A 21,288-nucleotide genomic window follows, 5' to 3' on the forward strand; every position below is an offset into this window, starting at 1 on the left:
TCAAATCTGGCTCGAAGGATTACGTTTTTATGAAACATAATAAAGGATTATGTTGATTATGAAACATTGATTTGGCAACTTCAACCCTTCAGTAGGTCAGTTGGTAGAGCGGTGGACTGTAGTATGTAGAGTGCCGGCATCCATAGGTCGCTCGTTCAAATCCGGTTCGAAGAATTTTTTTTTCAATATCACATATTTTTTACATATTACGAAACATTGATTTCGTAATTTGAACCCTTCGATAGCTCAGTTGGTAGAGCGGTGGACTGTAGTATGTAGAGTGCCGACATCCATAGGTCGTTGGTTCAAATCCGGCTCGAAGGATTATGTTTTTAATATCACATAATTTTTTACATATTACGAAACATTGATTTGGTAGCTGCTACCCTTCGGTAGGTCAGTTGGTAGAGCGGTGGACTGTAGTATGTAGAGTGCCGACATCCATAGGTCGCTGGTTCAAATCCGGCTCGAAGGATTATGTTTTTAATATCACATATTTTTTTACATATTACGAAACATTGATTTGGCAAATTCAACCCTTCGATAGCTCAGTTGGTAGAGCGGTGGACTGTAGTATGTGGAGTGCCGATTTGGTAATGTAACGTACCAATGTTTATCCGTTTGACGGCGACGCGGCGCTTACGCGCTTCGATATTTCGTCTATATGCAGTTAAATCAGTACGATTGCTTTGGAAAAAAGTTCAAAATTTCCAAGATATGTCAAAATAATGAAAACATTTTTTATTAAAAAAAATTTTTTTCAAAAAAAAGTAATTTTTTGTCAAATTTATAGTTTCTCAAAAATCTAATTTTTTGGAAGTAATTTTTTCCAACAATGTCAATCTTTTTAAAAAATAATAATAATTTCTGGTACTGGAAGTTCCAGCAATTTGCCTTAAGGCACGAACTTACAATGACGAGCACAGCCCGCTTCTGATGGCTAGGCCAAACGTAAATATTACGGGCACAGCCCGTGTAGGATAATCGGGTCAGAAGCAAATATTACGCATTAAAGGCGTGGCCCGTTACGTTGATCACAATTATTATAAAATATTTATATAATTCAAACTATAAAATACAAAAACAAAACTGTACACTGTGTGGAAAGTAGGAACGCGGCGCCAGCTGTACAACTTTGGCCCAACATTTACGAATCAAAATAAGTTAAGGTAAGTTAAGGGGTTAAACACTCACAACCGACGAAGTTTAATAGTTTTATAGCCTGCAATATTTGTTTTATGAAAATGTTATATTTTATGAAATTTTGGAATTCACATTTAATACGCCTGTAAGCATTATAATAATAGATGCTTGGCATTCTCCTATTTCTAATTGAGATATAGAAAATGTTTAAGTTGAATTTTATTCTATTATCAACTTCTTGTAGGGCAAGTTATAGTAATCGCAAAAAAAATTGAAAATGAAATTTTTTGCATATATTTACGTTTCAAAAGTTACAGAACATTTGAAGTATGTGTTTGTGTATGTATGTTTGGATGCAATTTATCGTCCACGATTTCGGGCGCACGGATTTTTGAATGATTCAAAAAATCTTTGCTTCCTGTTGATGGAAAGACGTGCTGCGTCCCGTAAAGCATTTTTAAAATAAAATTTTATTTTTGGTCAACTTTCTCCTATTAATGAATTATAATGTATTCTTTTATTGTTGCATTTATTTTTGAAATGAGTTTTTTTTATTTGTATTTTTATATTAATAGGTGTGTAAAACAGGCTGATTAAGTAATAATTTAACGTTCACTTTCTGCTCTCTTACAAGTAATATTAACACTATTAAAAACCATACAACTCTTCATATTGCAGAACCACCTAATAATATATTTTTAACGCACAATTCAAAATTATTAATAAATGATAATGTTTAGTTATTTTTTCTAAAAATACTAAAATTTGTTTACAAATTTCTGTAAAAAAAAAATCAAGGTAAAAATTTAAAAAGCAAATTAATTATTATTATTAATTTGTATTTTTTAATATTCTATACAATTCGATATTATTTTGTAATATATTCATATATACGTTAAATTAAAATATTGATAATTACAGTTATAACTGGAATACAACTTTTTTGCATGAGTTAATAAATTAAAGATTTAAGAGTATAAAATGCAGTAAAGTACTAGTAGCTATATTTTACAGCCAATTTACAATTTCAATTATTAATAATTAAAAGTGACTTTTAAAAAATCGTTTACTTATAAGCTTGGACAAAAAACTGGAAAGTAACAAATTTAAAAGTAAAGATTTGTTTCATTCTTTTTTATTTGTAAGACTATTCGATATAAGTTTATAATTATCAGTAATGCGTGTAACCTATAGTGATACATCGATGTGTAATAATTAAAATAATTATCTAAATATCTAATTATGACAATTGTACTTATAGCTAGAATGCAACTCTTTTCCACACCACCCAAGAGGTAGAGTTGCCAGGCGCGTTTTTTTTAATGTGGTGTCGCCACAGAAATGCAAGGACTTCTGCAGCCCTAATCCACCTAAACTAACTTATTGACTAATTATAAGTAACTAATAAACGAATTGTACCGAATATAACGCGAAAAGAACCCCGCGAGATGACCTAATGTACCCGAACATTTCGATTTTTAAAAGCGAAAGAACCTCTCGGTGTGTAGTGTGTAGTTTGAATAAATATGAAATTGTAGGAAATATTAATATGAAAATTGTATTGTGGTTTTGTAACGGTGATTGTGATATTATAAAAAAAAGCATCCACATGATGTACCCCCCAGAGTACAGAAGTACCCCCCAAATACACCATGCAATTACTTGGAAAAAAACTTCACAGTTTCCCAGCCTATGAAGCTTATGGACAAATCATTTTGTGATTTGCAATTATTAATTAATTAATGTAAAAAAAAGCGCGAAAAAAAAGAAAGGTTCTTCCACAACGCCACGCCCTTTGAGCTCAAACAAAAATACGCGAAAAACTCCAAAAAAGGTATGACTGAAGATATTACCGTGAAAATGCGAACTAATAATTCGCGAACAACTTTAGAAAACGTATGACCGAAAACGCCGCTTATCAATAATATAACTTAGTAATTACTTAATAATAATAGAATAATATAACTAAAGTCTTTTCACACTCCATATTCATCTTGATATTCACCTCCAATCCGGCAGTATTCTTCTGTTGGTCTTGATCCGTCAGCAGTCTTCTGTTGGTCCAGGTTGGCCCTTGGAAAGTGATGGACAATTATGAAATAAAAATTGATTATTATTTTAAATTAATTTGAAAATAAATTACAAAATATCCGACCGAAATTTTTACGTCAAAAGGACCCTTATCTAAACATTAGTTGAAGACTAATATAATACAATAATATTGATACACCATTATAAAGATCCAATAATAATAATACAATATAATTAAAGTTTTTTCTTACATTTTATCTGGTAGCGGCTTCTCGGTGGTCTTGAAGAGGCAATCTTCTGGAAATCTTGGAATTACACCTGAAACGAGATTTAAAAAAAACACAAATTTCCCTGAAAGGGATGAGCATATAAACGGGGCCCCGGTAATGTTAATATTAAAAAAATATGAACTTTTATAAGTGTAAGACTAAGTCTCTATGTTTACTTAACTATGGTCTAAGTAACGACTAATTATGACTAATACGAGAAAACTTCTAATATATGCATGCATATTTTCCTGTGGTGTGCTTCTCCTGTAGTAGTTGGTCTTGGTATTGATTCCTCTTGTATCACAAGTATGTTCTCCTGGGGTGTGCTTTTCCTGTAGTGATTGGTCTTGGTGTTGATTCCTTTTGTATCACAAGTATGTTCTCCTGGGGTGTGCTTCTCCTGTAGTAGTTGGTCTTGGTATTGATCGATATTTTTTTTTTTAAATTCAAGCACTTTTCAAGCACTGCGTCTTCAACATTTCTCCGTCAAGGGAGACCCATTGTGCAATGACGAGAATTTTAAATTTGATTAAATTATAGTACATAAAAGCAGAAAAAATCCGTTAAAATAAATATAAGTAATTTGAGAAACACGCTGGATTTCAAAATTTCAAACTAAATGTTTGCATCCGTATATAACGTAACGTAATTAATAAAATAATTCCAAAAAAATTAAACATTATTTTTAATATGTACATATAGTATTATTTATGAATTAAAGCGTATGGCGTTGCTCCGCTTCTGGGAAAAACTTTGCAAGCAACCACACACCGACAAACAAAAATTAATTTAATAATTAATCGCGAACTACTCCGACCTGCCGAGGGGGGAGGGCGACAGGTTTTAAAAACGCGAAAACTCGGCTTTAAAAATCGTTTTAAACGATTAAAAAAAACTATAAATGATCAACTGTTTCAAATTGTTTCGAATTCAATTTTCCGCACGCACGAACAAAACAGAAAAACGGTTGAACGCAAGTAAGTAACTAAGTCATAATGATAAAAATAGATTTTTAATTAAAAATTGTAAATATAATAATAAAATGTAAAAAAGGCACAATGAATCCCCCAGCTATGGTGCAAAACACCACAGGAAATCTGAAACAAGTTAAACAAATAGAAAATAAACAAATAAATAAAATAATAAACTAAGATAAATACTAGTCAATTGTAAATACAGTAGAAGTCGCGCTTCTTTTATTTGCGTTTTCGCTATTCGCGGTCAAAAAAATTTAAAAAGAAAAGTATTTCAAACACAGGATTTATAAAAAAAATTGTATGTTGACTACTAAATCTGTTCTAAACCGACAAGGTATACATTACAATCTAAATATGTATTGGATTATTTATGTTAATTCCGAGGCTGAAATTGAATATTTTCGCAACAAAAAACACGAAGGCGACTCCTCAGCAAAAATATATTAGAGTATAAAAAGTAATATAATTAGAGTATAAAAAGTCGAATAGTATCAATCCAAACACAAAATCCACGCCACGTATTTAACACTGAACATATAAAATTATTATACAATATGAAAATATAAAACTTACCATTGAACTGTTCCCACGAGCTCCAAACACTGAATGGTTTGACTTCGGTTTTTGGACCCAATTTATAGGGTCGAAACAGCGTGAATTGTTACCAGATGATATTAAAATTCAATAATTGTTATCTAATCGGAATAGTTTTGGGATCAGAATCATAGAGGGCGCAATACGAAAGTAAATATGCAATTGTGACTCAGTAACAATCTAACCTTCATGGCGGTTGATGTCAAGTATTATTTTCCTTAATTATATTTTTGTGTTCGTGTCTTAATAATTTGTGTGTTTTGTCGACTGACAATGAATAGTAGTAGTAGTATATATATATATATATATATATATATATATATATATATATATCTTTATATATTTGTGTGTAAATGAAATATAAGCAAGATTTCGGATGCAACGCTATTTTATTAACTGCAAGGTAATTTCGCCCTTTCAGTAAAAGCCAATAAAATATCTTAACAAATTATAATACGATGCCGAGATTTTTTCGAAAAGTTAAAAATATCAGTTATTACAATTATTGCGATAAACATTTTATAAGAATAAAATTTGGTATGAGTTTTTCTTCTATTATGTATAATTACATAATAATCTGTATGTTATAATTAATATTCTATATTTCTGGATTATTTGTTTGCTGTGTCCTCTGATAATGAGTGGGCATGGTGTATATGTAATTAATTATTTTTCTGCAGCCTGCCAAGCATTTCTCAAATAGAATTTTGCCTATTTGTATCAACTTTCTCGCATTATTAAATTAATTAGAATGTATTTTTTTAAGATTTATTTGCATATTATTATTATAATATTTATTGGTATATATCAAGTATGGTAAATTATTTATAAGCGCGGCCCGCCACAAAATTTTAGAATTTAATACCTTCACCTAGCCCGCGTACAATGGCTAGGAAAAACGTAAATATTACGGGCATAGCCCGCGTACGATAATCGGGCCAGAAGCAAATATTGCGCCATTGAGCATGGCCCGGTACACGAATGAATCATTAACTTCCCCAAGGAGAAGTTTATGTTTTCATAAAAAAAATCCGATTCGCTAATTTTAAGTTTTCTCTTCTCTTCTTTTAAGCCATTCTGAATCGAATGAGACCAAATTTGGAAAAGGTATGTTTGTGTTTGTGCGTATGTGCGTATGTGCGTATGTGCGTATGTGTGTATGTGTTTGTGCGTGTGCGTGAACAGATTTTTTTTGCTGTAAATCGCCCTTCGATAGCTCTGTTGGTAGAGCGGTGGACTGTAGTATGTAGAGTCCCGACATCCATAGGTCGCTGGTTCAAATCCGGCTCAAGGGATTACGTTTTTAATATCACATAATTTTTTACATATTACGAAACATTGATTTGCAAACTTCAACACTTCGGTAGCTCAGTTGGTAGAGCGGAGGACTGTAGTATGTAGAGTGCCGACATTCATAGGTCGCTGGTTCAAATAGGGGTCGGGGAATTATGTTTTTAATATCACATAATTTTTTATATATTACGAAACATTGATTTCCTAATTTCAACCCTTCGATAGCTCAGTTGGTAGAGCGCAGGACTGTAGTATGTAGAGTGCCGGCATCCATAGGTCGTTGGTTCAAATCCGGTTCTAAGGATTTTGTTTTCAATATCACATAATTTTTACCAAATTTATTACGAAACATTTATTTGCAAACTTCAATACTTCGATAGCTCAGTTCGTAGAGTAGAGGTCTGTAGTATGTAGAGTGGCGACATCCATAGGTTGCTGGTTCAACTCCGGCTCGAAGGATTATGTTTTTATGAAACATAATAAAGGATTATGTTGATTATGAAACATTGATTTGGCAACTTCAACCCTTCAATAGGTCAGTTGGTAGAGCGGTGGACTGTAGTATGTAGAGTGCCGACATCCATAGATTGCTGATTCAAATTCGGCTCGAAGGATTATGTTTTTAATATCACATAATTTTTTACATATTACGAAACATTGATTTGCCGATTTCAACCCTTCGATACCTCAGTTGGTAGAGCGGTGGTCGCTGGTTCAAATCGGGGTCGAAGAATTATGTTTTTAATATCACATAATTTTTTACATATTACGAAAGATTGATTTGCTAATTTCAACCCTTCGATAGCTCAGTTGGTAGAGCGGTAGACTGTAGTATGTAGAGTGCCGACATCCATAGGTCGCTGGTTCAAATCCGGCTCGAAGGATTATGTTTTTATTATCACATAATTTTCTATATATTACGAAACTTTGATTTCTCTATAGCTCAGTTGGTAGATCGGTGGACTGTAATAAGTAGAGTGCCGACATCCATAGGTCGCTGGTTCAAATCCGCGCGAAGGATTGAGTTCTTCAACATTACATAGGAGGATTATGTTTTTAATATCACATAATTTTTTACATATTACGAAACATTGATTTGGTAATTTTAACCCTTCGATTGCTAAGTTGGTAGAGCGGTGGACTGTAGTATGTAGAGTGCCGACATCCATAGGTCGCTGGTTCCAATCCGGCTCGAAGGATTATGTTTTTAATATCACATAATTTTTTACATATTACGAAACATTGATTTGCCGATTTCAACCCTTCGATACCTCAGTTGGTAGAGCGGTGGTCGCTGGTTCAAATCGGGGTCGAAGAATTATGTTTTTAATATCACATATTTTTTTACATATTACGAAAGATTGATTTGCTAATTTCAACCCTTCGATAGCTCAGTTGGTAGAGCGGTGGACTGTAGTATGTAGAGTGCAGACATCCATAGGTCGCTGGTTCAAATCCGGCTCGAAGATTTTTGTTTTTAATAACACATAATTTTTTACATATTGCGAAATATTGATTTGGTAAGTTCAACCCTTCGATAGCTCAGCTGGTAGTGTGGTCGATTGTAGTATGTATAGTGCCAACATCCATAGGTCGCTGGTTCAAATCCGGCTCGAGGGATTGCGTTTTTAATATCACATAGTTTTTTAGATATTACGAAACATTGATTTGCAAACTTCAGCACTTCGGTAGCTCAGTTGGTAGAGCGGAGGACTGTAGTATGTAGAGTGCCGACATTCATTATGTCGGAGAATTATGTGTTTAATATCACATAATTGTTTACATATTACGAAACATTGATTTGGTAAACTCAACCCTTCGATAGCTCAGTTGGTAGAGCGGTGGACTGTAGTATGTAGAGTGCCGACATCCATAGGTCGCTGGTTCAAATCCGGCTCGAAGGATTATGTTTTTATTATCACATAATTTTCTATATATTACGAAACATTGATTTCTCTGTAGCTCAGTTGGTAGATCGGTGGACTGTAATAAGTAGAGTGCCGACATCCATAGGTCGCTGGTTCAAATCCGCGCGAAGGATTGAGTTCTTCAACATTACATAGGAGGATTATGTTTTTAATATCACATAATTTTTTACATATTACGAAACATTGATTTGGTGATTTTAACCCTTCGATAGCTAAGTTGGTAGAGCGGTGGACTGTAGTATGTAGAGTGCCGACATCCATAGGTCGCTGGTTCAAATCCGGCTCGAAGAGTTATGTTTTTAATATCACATAATTTTTTACATATTACGAAACATTGATTTGCAGGTTTCAACACTTCTGTAGCTCAGTTGGTAGAGCGGAGGACTGTAGTATGTAGAGTGCTGACATCCATAGGTCGATGGTTCGAATCCGGGTCGAAGGATTATTTTTTTAATATCACATAATTTTTTATATATTACGAAACATTGATTTGGTGATTTTAACCCTTCGATAGCTAAGTTGGTAGAGCGGTGGACTGTAGTATATAGAGTGCCGACATCCATAGGTCGCTGGTTCAAATCCGGCTCGAAGGATTATGTTTTTAATATCACATAATTTTCTACATATTACGAAACATTGATTTGGTAGTTTCAACCCTTCTATAGCTCAGTTGGTAGAACGGTGGACTGTAATATCTAGAGTGCCGACATCCATAGGTCGCTGGTTCAAATCCGGTTCGAAGGATTTTGTTTTCAATATCACATAATTTTTTACATATTACGAAACATTTATTTGTAACCTTCAACACTTCGATAGCTCAGTTGGTAGAGCGGTGGACTGTAATAAGTAGAGTGCCGACATCCATAGGTCGCTGGTTCAAATCCGCGCGAAGGATTGAATTCTTCAACATTACGTAATATTTTACATGTTAAGAAACGTTCGATAGCTCAGTTGGTAGAGTGGTCGATTGTAGTATGTAGAGTGCCGAAATCCATAGGTCGCTGGTTCAAATCCGGCTGGTAGGTTTATATTTTTAATATCACATAATTTTTTACATATTACGAAACATTGACTTGGTAATTTCAACCCTTCGATAGCTAAGTTGATAGAGCGGTGGACTGTAGTATGTAGAGTGCCGACATCCATCGGTCGCTGGTTCATATCCGGGTCGAAGGATTTTGTTTTTAATATCACATAATTTTTTACATATTACGAAACATTGGTTTGGTATTCAACCCTTCGATAGCTCAGTTGGTAGAGCGGTTGACTGTAGTATGTAGAGTGCCGACATCCATAGGTCGCTGGTTCAAATCCGGCTCGAAGGATTATGTTTTTAATATCACATAATTTTCTATATATTACGAAACATTGATTTGGCAATTTCAACCCTTCTATAGCTCAGTTGGTGGATCGGTGGACTGTAATAAGTAGAGTGCCGACATTCATAGGTTGCTGGTTCAAATCGGGGTCGGAGAATTATGTTTTTAATATCACATAATTTTTTACATATTACGAAACATAGATTTGGTAATTTCAACCCTTCGATAGCTGAGTTGATAGAGCGGTGGACTGTAGTATGCAGAATGCCGACATCCATAGGTCGCTGGTTCAAATCCGGCTCGAAGGATTATGTTTTTAATATCACATAATTTTCTATATATTACGAAACATTGATTTGGCAATTTCAACCCTTCTATAGCTCAGTTGGTGGATCGGTGGACTGTAATAAGTAGAGTGCCGACATTCATAGGTTGCTGGTTCAAATCGGGGTCGGAGAATTATGTTTTCAATATCACATAATTTTTTACATATTACGAAACATTGATTTGGTAAGTTCAAGCCTTCGTTAGGTCAGTTGGTAGAGCGGTGGACTGTAGTATGTAGAGCGCCGACTTCCATAGGTCGGTGGTTCAAATCCGGCTCGTAGTTTTATATTTTTAATATTACATAATTTTTTACATATTACGAAACATTGATTTGGTAACTTCATCCCTTCGATAGGTCAGTTAGTAGAGCGGTGGACTTTAGTATGTTGAATGCCGACATCCATAAGTCGCTGGTTCAAATTCGGCTCGAAGGGTTATGTTTTTAATATCACATAATTTTTTACATATTACGAAACATTGATTTGCAGATTTCAACACTTCTGTAGCTCAGTTGGTGGAGCGGAGGACTGTAGTATGTAGAGTGCTGACATCCATAGGTCGATGGTTCAAATCCGGGTAGAGTGCCGACATCCATAGGTCGCTTTCTCTATGTGATATATTAATTAATATGTTCTTATTTTAGAAAAATAATAATGTTAATATGTCAATATAACAACTGCAGTAACTAAAATAATGCCTAGTAAAAGTTTCATTGATAATACCGGTATTAAATGATTTAAAAAACATTTTACTTGTATTGACGTAATGAAGAATTGATGAACTTTTTGGTAAGGCATGTGTAGCGGTTTCGAAGATACGGAGAAAAAAAAAAAAAAAAATTATTTGGCGGTCAAAAATGATCATTAGACATATGCCAATAAAATTATCAAAGATTATGTTTTTAATATCACATAATTTTTTACATATTACCCTTCGGTAGCTCAGTTGGTAGAGCGGTGAACTGTAGTATGTAGAGTGCCGGCATCCATAGGTCGTTGATTCAAATCCGGTTCTAAGGATTTTGTTTTCAATATCACATAATTTTTACCAAATTTATTACGAAACATTGATTTGCAAACTTCAACACTTCGATAGCTCAGTTGGTAGAGTGGAGGACTGTAATATGTAGAGCGCCGACATCCATCGGTCTCTGGTTCAAATCCGGCTCGAAGTAATATGTTTTAATATCACATAATTTTTTACATATTACGAAACATTGATTTGGTAAATTCAACCCTTCGATAGCTCAGTTGGTAGAGCGGTGGACTGTAGTATGTAGAGTGCCGACATCCATAGGTCGCTGGTTCAAATCCGCGCGAAGGATTGAGTTCTTCAACATTACATAGGAGGATTATGTTTTTAATATCACATAATTTTTCACATATTACGAAACATTGATTTGGTAATTTTAACCCTTCGATTGCTAAGTTGGTAGAGCGGTGGACTGTAGTATGTAGAGTGCCGACATCCATAGGTCGCTGGTTCAAATCCGGCTCGAAGTATTATGTTTTTAATATCACATAATTTTCTACATATTACGAAACATTGCTTTGGTAATTTCAACCCTTCTATAGCTCAGTTGGTAGAACGGTGGACTGTAATATCTAGAGTGCCGACATCCATAGGTCGCTGGTTCAAATCCGCGCGAAGGATTGAATTCTTCAACATTACATAATATTTTACATGTTAATTTAATTACGAAACATTGATTTGGTCATTTCAACCCTTCGATAGCTCAGTTGGTAGAGCGGTGGACTGTAGTATGTAGAGTGCCGACATCCATAGGTCGCTGGCTCAAATCCGGCTCGAAGAGTTATGTTTTTAATATCACATAATTTTTTACATATTACGAAACATTGCTTTGCAGGTTTCAACACTTCTGTAGCTCAGTTGGTAGAGCGGAGGACTGTAGTATGTAGAGTGCTGACATCCATAGGTCGATGGTTCGAATCCGGGTCGAAGGATTATTTTCTTAATATCACATAATTTTTTATATATTACGAAACATTGATTTGATGATTTCAACCCTTCGATAGCACAGTTGGTACAGCGGAGGACTGTAGAGCGCCCACATCCATAGGTCGCTGGTTCAAATCCGGTTCGAAGGATTTTGTTTTCAATATCACATAATTTTTTACATATTACGAAACATTTATTTGTAACCTTCAACACTTCGATAGCTCAGTTGGTAGAGCGGTGGACTGTAATAAGTAGAGTGCCGACATCCATAGGTCGCTGGTTCAAATCCGCGCGAAGGATTGAATTCTTCAACATTACATAATAATTTACATGTTAAGAAACGTTCGATACCTCAGTTGGTAGAGTGGTCGATTGTAGTATGTAGAGTGCCGAAATCCATAGATCGCTGGTTCAAATCCGGCTCGTAGGTTTATATTTTTAATATCACATAATTTTTTACATATTACGAAACATTGATTTGGTAAGTTCAAGCCTTCGTTAGGTCAGTTGGTAGAGCGGTGGACTGTAGTAAGTAGAGTGTCGACATCCATAGGTCGCTGGTTCAAATCCGGCTCGAAGAATTATGTTTTTAATATCACATAATTTTTTAAATATTACGAAACATTGATTTGGTAAGTTCAAGCCTTCGTTAGGTCAGTTGGTAGAGCGGTGGACTGTAGTATGTCGAGTGCCGACATCCATATTACGCTGGTTCAAATCCGGCTCGAAGGATTTTGTTTTCAATATCACATAATTTTTTACATATTGCGAAACATTGATTTGGTAAGTTCAACCCTTCGATAGCTCAGCTGGTAGTGTGGTCGATTGTAGTATGTAGAGTGCCGACATCCATAGGTCGCTGGTTCAAATCCGCGCGAAGGATTGAATTATTCAACATTACATAATATTTTACATGTTACGAAACGTTTGATAGCTCAGCTGGTAGAGTGGTCGACTGTAGTATGTAGAGTGCCGACATCCATAGGTCGCAGGTTCAAATCGGGCTCGAAGGATTATGTTTTTAATATCACATAATTTTTTACATATTACGAAACATTGATTTGGTAAGTTCAAGCTTTCGTTAGGTCAGTTGGTAGAGCGGTGGACTGTAGTATGTCGAGTGCCGACATCCATATTCCGCTGGTTCAAATCCGGCTCGAAGGATTTTGTTTTTAATATCACATAATTTTTTACATATTGCGAAACATTGATTTGGTAAGTTCAACCCTTCAATAGCTCAGCTGGTAGTGTGGTCGATTGTAGTATGTAGAGTGCCGACATCCATAGGTCGCTCGTTCAAATTCGGCTCGAAGAATTTTGTTTTCAATATCACATATTTTTTTATATATTACGAAACATTGATTTGCAAACTTCAACACTTCGATAGCTCAGTTGGTAGAGTTGAGGGCTGTAGTATGTAGAGCGCCGACATCCATAGGTCGCTGGTTCAAAACCGGCTCGTGGGATTGTGTTTTTAATATCACATAATCTTTTTAAATATTACGAAACATTGATTTTGTAATTTCTACCCTTCTATAGCTCAGTTAGTAGAACGGTGGACTGTAATATGTAGAGTGCCGACATCCATAGGTCGCTGGTTCAAATCCGCGCCAAGGATTGAATTCTTCAACATTACATTACATGTTAAGGAACGTTCGATAGCTCAGTTGGTAGAGTGGTCGATTGTATGTAGAGTGGCCGAAATCCATAGGTCGCTGGTTCAAATCCGGCTGGTAGTTTATATTTTAATATCACATAATTTTTTACATATTACGAAACATTGACTTGGTAATTTCAACCCTTTGATAGCTAAGTTGATAGAGCGGTGGACTGTAGTATGTAGAGTGCCGACTCCATAGGTCGCTGGTTCATATCCGGGTCGAAGGATTTTGGTTTTTAATATCACATAATTTTTTACATTTACCGAAACATTGGTTTGGTATTCAACCCTTCGATAGCTCAGTTGGTAGAGCGGTTGACTGTAGTATGTAGAGTGCCAAAATCCATAGGTCGCTGGTTCAATTCCGGCTCGAAGGTTTATATTTTTTAATATCACATAATTTTTTACATATTACGAAACATTGATTTGGTAAGTTCAAGCCTTCGTTAGGTCAGTTGGTGGAGCGGTGGACTGTAGTATGTAGATTGCCGACATCCATAGGTCGCTGGTTCAAATCCGGCTCGAAGGATTATATTTTTAATATCACATAATTTTTCACAAATTACGAAACATTGATTTGCTGATTTCCACCCTTCGATAGCTCAGTTGGTAGAGTGGTGGACTGTAGTATCTAGAGTGCCGACATCCATAGGTTGCTGGTTCAACGAAACATTGATTTGGTAAATTCAACCCTTCGATAGCTCAGTTGGTAGAGCGGTGACTGTAGTATGTACAGTTGCCGACATTCATAGGTCGCTGGTTCAAATCCGGCTCGAAGGATTATTTTTTAATATCAGATAATTTTTTACATATTACGAAACATTGATTTGGTAATTTCTACCCCTTCGATAGCTCAGTTGGTAGAGCGGTGGACTGTAGTATGTAGAGTGCCGACATCCATAGGTTGGTGGTTCAAATTCGGCTCGAAGGATTTTATTTTTAATATCACATAATTTTTTACAGAGTACAAAACATTTTCTTCTGCGTGTGCATTAAACCATTCGAAACCTTCGATAGCTCAGTTGGTAACAGCGGTGAACTGTACTAGTGTGTGAGGCTGACATCCATAAGTCGCTGGTTCAAACCGGCTCGTAGGATTGTATTTTTAATATCACATAATTTTTTAAATATTACGAAACATTGATTTGGTATTTCTACCCTTTGATAGCTCAGTTGGTAGGGTGGTGGACTGTAGTATGTAGAGTGCCGACATCCATAGGTCGCTGGTTCAAATCGGTCTCGGAGGATTATGTTTTTAATATCACATAATTTTTTTACATACTACGAACATTGATTTGGTAATTTCAGCCCTTCGATAGCTCAGTTGGTAGATCGGTGGACTGTAGTATGTAGAGTGCCGACGTCCATAGGTCGCTGGTTCAAATCCAGCTCGAAGGATTTTGTTTTTAATATCACATAATTTTTTACATATTACGAAACATTGATTTGGGAGGTTCAAGCCTTTGTTAGGTCAGTTGGTAGAGCGGTGGACTGTAGTATGTAGAGTGCCGACATCCATATTTAACCCTTTGAACTCCGCGCGGTCGACGCATGTGACGCCCCAGCAACTCCCTGAGTATATTAGCGTAATATCTGTCATGTTTGTTATATAATGAAGAAAAGGAACAAAAAAGAATTAAAGTATTTTTTTTTTTTAACAGTATTATTTCAATGCGTTTTAATGTTAATTTCAAACATCAACAATTAGTGATTCGTTATTAACTTTAATTCGTTATTATATTTGTTAACGTTATGATGTGATCAGAGCGTGTCGGACTGGGTCCCGACAACGGATTGCGGAACACATTTTGTATGTCGAACTGGAGCCGACAACGGAGCGTAAAGGGTTATATCACATAATTTCTTACATATTACAAAACATTGATTTGGTAATTTCAACCCTTCGATAGATCAGTTGGTAGAGCGGTGGACTGTAGTATGTAGAGTGCCGACATCCATAGGTCGCTGGTTCAAATCCGGCTCCAAGGATTAGTATTAATATCACATTATTTTTTACATATTGATTCGTTAATTGAAACGTTTTATAGCTCAGTTGGTAGAGTGGTCGACTGTAGTATGTAGAGTGCCGAATTCCATAGGTCGCTGGTACAAATCGGGCTCGAAGGATCATGATTTTTAATATCACATAATATTTTACATATTACGAAGCATTGATTTGCAGAATTCAACATTTCTGTAGCTCAGTTGGTAGAGCGGTGGACTGTAGTATGTAGAGTGCCGACTTCCATAGGTTATGGTTCAAATCCGGCTCGAAGGATTATGTTTTTAATATCACATAATTTTTTACATATTACGAAACATTGATTTGGTACTTTGTACCCTTCGATAGCTCAGTTGGTAGAGCGGTGGACTGTAGTATGTAGATTGCCGACATCCATAGGTCGCTGGTTCAAATCCGGCTCGAAGGATTATATTTTTAATATCACATAATTTTTCACATATTACGAAACATTGATTTGCTGATTTCCACACCTTCGATAGCTCAGTTGGTAGAGTGGTGGACTGTAGTATCTAGAGTGCCGACATCCATATGTCGCTGGTTCAACGAAACATTGATTTGGTAATTTCTACCCTTCGATAGCTCAGTTTGGTGGAGCGTGACTGTTGTATGTGGAGTGCCGACATCCATAGGTCGCTGGTTCAAATCCGGCTCCAAGGATTATGTATTTAATATCACATAATTTTTTACATATTACGAATCATTGATTCGTTAATTAACGTTTGATAGCTCAGTTGGTAGAGTGGTCGACTGTAGTATGTAGAGTGCCGAAATCCATAGGTCGCTGGTTCAAATCGGCTCGTAGGTTATAGTTTTAATATCACATAATTTTTCACATATTACGAAACATTGATTTGGGTAATTTCAATCCACCCTTCGATAGCCTCAGTGATAGAGCGGCAACTGTAGTAACGAGTGCCGAATTCCATAGGTCGCTGGTTCAAATCGGGCTCGAAGGATCTGATTTTTAATATCACATAATATTTTACATATTACGAAGCATTGATTTGCAGAATTCAACATTTCTGTAGCTCAGTTGGTAGAGCGGAGGACTGTAGTATGTAGAGTGCTGACATCCATAGGTCGATGGTTCAAATCCGGCTCGAAGAATTATTTTATTAATAATCACACCTATATCACATAGGTCGCTGGTTCAGATGGAAGGATTATGTTTTTAATATCACATAATTTTTTACATATTACGAAACATTGATTTGGTAATTCCCACCCTTCTATAGCTCATTGGTAAACGGTGGACTGTAATATATGTAGGTGCCGAAATCGTAGGTCGCTGGTTCAAATCCGGCTCGTAGGTTTATATTTTTCAATATCACATAAAATTTTTACATATTACAAAACATTGATTTTGGTAATTTCAACCTTCCGATAGCTCAGTTGATAGAGCGGTGAACTGTAGTCCGTAGAGCGCCGAAATCCATAGGTCGCTGTTCAAATCCGGCTCGGAGGATTGGTTTTTAATATAACACAATTTTTACTATTACGAACATTGATTTGCAGATTTCAACACTTCTGTAGCTCATTTTGGTAGAGCGGGGACTGTAGTATGTAGAGTGGCGACATCCATGGTCGCTGGTTCAAATCTGGCTCGAAGGGTTATGTTTTTATGAAACATAATGAAGGATTATGTGATTATGAAACATTGATTTGGTAATTTCAACCCTTCAATAGGTCAGTTGGTAGCGGTGGACTGTAGTGTGTAGAGTGCCGACATCCATAGGTTGGTGGTTCAAATTCGGCTCGAAGGATTTTATTTTTATATCACATATTTTTTTACGAGTACAAACATTTCTTCTGCGTGTGCATTAACCATTCGATAGCTCATTTGGTAAAGCGGTGAACTGTACAGTGTGTGAGGCTGACATCCATATCGCTGGTTCAAAACCGGCTCGTAGGATTGTATTTTTAAATATCACATAATTTTTTAAATATTACGAAACATTGATTTGGTAATTTCTACCCTCGATAGCTCAGTTGGTAGGGTGGTGGACTGTAGTATTTAGAGTGCCGACATCCATAGGTCGCTGGTTCAAATCGGGCTAGGAGGATTATGTTTTTATGAAACATAATGAAGGATTATGTTGATTATGAAACATTGATTTGGAATTTTCAACCCTTCAATAGGTCAGTTGGTAGAGCGGTTGGACTGTAGTATGTAGAGTGCCGACATCCATAGTTCGCTGGTTCAATTCGGGCTCGAGAGGATTATGTTTTTTATGAAACATAATGAAGGATTATGTTGATTATGAAACATTGACTTGGAATTCAACCCTTCAATAGGTCAGTTGGTAGAGCGGTGGACTGTAGTATGTAAGTGGGCCGCATCCATAGGTCGCTGGTTCAAATCCGGCTCGAAGGATTATATTTTAATATCACATAATTTTCCTATATTACGAAACTTGATTTGTAATTTCCACCCTTCGATAGTTCAGTTGGTAGAGGTGGTGTACTGTAGTATGTAGAGTGCCGACATCCATAGGTTGCTGGTTCAATGTGGCTCGAAGGATTATTTGTTTAAATATCACATAATTTTTTACATATTACGAAACATTGATTTGGGAGGTTCAAGCCTTCGTTAGGTCAGTTTGGTAGAGCGGTGACTGTAGTATGTAGAGTGCCGACATCCATAGGTCGCTGGCTCAAATCCGGCTCGAAGAGTTATGATTTTTAATATCACATAATTTTTACATATTACGAAACATTGATTTGCCAGATTTCAACACTTCAGTAGCTCACTGCCCTGAAGCAGGTCCGTCAGCTGAGTTAAACTCCACTTCATTCAGGGAAGAAGTAATGTGAGGGTTTTTTTCCATTCCATTTCACACGTAGTGAAGAGATGAGCTAATTTTCAATTGGTAACATTTTTTTATCTATATGTTCAAGTGAAAATGGACATCACGCTGTCCGATGTCAGATTGCCAGAGCAGGGGATAATATATATATATATCTATATATATATATATATAATATATATATATACGTATATTTAATGAAAACCTTCTTAATAAATTTGCCATTCTAGTGATAAGTGGTTAAGTCGAATTTCGGCAAAATGTTCTAAATCGCGGTATTAACTATTTCTCTGAGATTTTTTTAAATTGATAAACTTCTGGTTAGGAGTCAAAGTTAATGAAGCACTTTATATAAAATTTAAATCATTAATTTCTAATACTCGATATTACGCGAATCAAGCTTTGAAAAATAGTGAAAACTGACTTAACCACTTATTCAATGCAAGGAATATGCATGTGCGTAACAGTAATTAATGAATATATTGATTTGTTTCAGGTTGTTGAAGACGCATGAATGAGTAAGTTAATTATTTAAATAATATTTTTTTAAACTCCATATATATGTTTTTAAAACGCTTTCTATAATGGAAATTGCAAAATGTCGTAACTTCAATACAATGAACTGATTGCTTATTTTACAAATAAAAATATAAATCGTTCATTTGCACATAAAATCGAAATTTTCATCAAATTTAGGAAGTGTTGTTCTTATCTTGTATATAAATATTCATTTTAAAATCATTTCACATTAAATTACTGCGATACTTTGATAATTCAGTTGGTATAACGGTAGACTGTAGATTCTACAGTCGGCACTCTACAGTGTTTAATGTAAGGTGGTGCCGACATCTATATATCGCTGGTTTCAAATTCTGCTCGAATGATTGCATCACATAATTTATTATCAACTGCAAAACATTATTTCGAGTTTGCTTCTGCTTGGCAATCAGCAGTTTGATAGCTCAGTTGGAAGAGCCGTGGATTGCATTATGTAGAGTTGCCGACATCCATGCTCGAAGGATTGTATTTTTAATATCAGATATTTTCTTTATTATCATATATGGACCTACGGAATTCAACTTTGGGGTACTGCTAAAAAGAGCAATTTAATCATAATACAAGGTGCACAAAACAAATTCCTGCGGCAAATATTTGACCTTTTATTATGCGAAAGTTGCAGATTCTTAGAAATCTGTTCATTTGGAATTATTTTATCAGCAAATACAATAATGTTTCATAAGTCTTTGTGAAGTGTTAATATCTAATTATGATTTGTTAATCAACTAAATACACTATACTAAATACTGATTCATATCGACTAATAATTTACTCGTATACTTCTTTATGACAATTGTGCCGACAAGTGTAGAATGAGAAAAGGTTTTTTTGGCTTGTTAATATTTGTACTAAAATTTGGTTCTCGTTTGAAGATGAAACATTGATTGTTTTATATTTTTAAAAAACATATTTCAATAAACAAAATATAAGTTATTAACTGATTTGTTTCTTTCCTTGAATATATAATTTCATACGAGCCGATTATATGTAAAGTGTTTAACATAGAAGTTAATACATAATTATATATAAATATATATAAATACTCATATTCTCTATGTGATATATTAATTAATATGTTCTTATTTTAGAAAAATAATAATGTTAATATGTCAATATAACAACTGCAGTAACTAAATAATGCCTAGTAAAAGTTTCATTGATAATACCGGTATTAAATGATTTAAAAAACTTTTACTTGTATTGACGTAATGAAGAATTGATGAACTTTTTGGTAAGGCATGTGTAGCGGTTTCGAAGATACGGAGAAAAAAAAAAAAAAAATATTTGCGGTCAAAAATGATCATTAGACATATGCCAATAAAATTATCAAAGATTTGTTTTTAATATCACATAATTTTTTTACATATTACCCTTCGGTAGATCAGTTTGGTAGAGCGGTGAACTGTAGTATGTATAGTGCCGGCATCCATAGGTCGCTCGTTCAAATTCGGTTCGAAGAATTTTGTTTTGTTTTCAATATCACATATTACGAAACATTGATTTGCAAACTTCAACACTTCGGTAGCTAAGTTATAGAGCGGAGGACTGTAGTATGTAGAGTGCCGACATTCAATAGGTCGCTGGTTCAAATCGGGGTCGGGGAATTATGTTTTTAATATCACATAATTTTTATATATTACGGAACATTGATTTCCTAATTTCACCCTTCGATAGCTCAGTTGCTAGAAGCGCAGGACTGTAGTATGTAAGTGCCGGCATCCATAGGTCGTTGGTTCAAATCCGGTTTCTAAGGGATTTTGTTTTCAATATCACATAATTTTTACCAAATATATTACGAAACATTGATTTGCAAACTTCAACACTTCGATAGCTCATTTGTAGAGTGGAGGACTGTAATATGTAGAGCGCCGACATCCATAGGTCGCTGGTTCAAAACCGGCTCGTGGATTGTGTTTTTAATATCACATAATTTTTTAATATTATACGAACATTGATTTTGTAATTTCTACCCTTGTATAGCTCAGTTGGTAGAACGTGGACTGTAATATGTAGAGTGCCGACATCCATAGGTCGCTGGTTCAAATCCGGCTCGAAGGATTATGTTTTTAATATCACATAATTGTTTATATATCACGAAACATTAATTTGCAAACTTCAACACTTCGATAGCTCATGCTGGTAGAGCAGAGGTCTGTAGTATGTAGAGTGGCGACAACCATAGTTTGCTGGTTCAAATCCGGCTCGAAGGATTATGTTTTTATGAAACATAATGAAGGTATTGTTGTTGTTTTTAATATACATAATTTTTACATATTACGAAACATTGATTTGGTAATTTCAACCCTTCGATAGCTCAGTTGTAGAGCGGTGGACTGTAGTATGTAGAGTGCCGACATCCATAGGTCGCTGGTTCAACGAAACATTGATTTGGTAAATTCA

General features: G+C 35.2%; 2 non-coding genes across 2 annotated transcripts; both read left to right on the forward strand.

The window, feature by feature from the left end:
- Nucleotides 1–8,122: 8,122 nt before the first annotated feature.
- On the forward strand, nt 8,123–8,211 carry Trnay-gua. Its single transcript is given in 2 exon segments — nt 8,123–8,159; nt 8,176–8,211. It is a non-coding gene; the product is annotated as a tRNA-Tyr (tRNA).
- A 7,629-nt stretch (nt 8,212–15,840) lies between these two features.
- Nucleotides 15,841–15,929, forward strand: Trnay-gua. Its single transcript is given in 2 exon segments — nt 15,841–15,877; nt 15,894–15,929. It is a non-coding gene; the product is annotated as a tRNA-Tyr (tRNA).
- Nucleotides 15,930–21,288: the final 5,359 nt, after the last annotated feature.

Source organism: Ctenocephalides felis, unplaced genomic scaffold (assembly GCF_003426905.1).
Source record: "Ctenocephalides felis isolate EL2017-DRISC unplaced genomic scaffold, ASM342690v1 CF-g0.4_SCAFFOLD_01886, whole genome shotgun sequence".
Classification (NCBI taxonomy): Eukaryota; Metazoa; Arthropoda; class Insecta; order Siphonaptera; family Pulicidae; genus Ctenocephalides; species Ctenocephalides felis.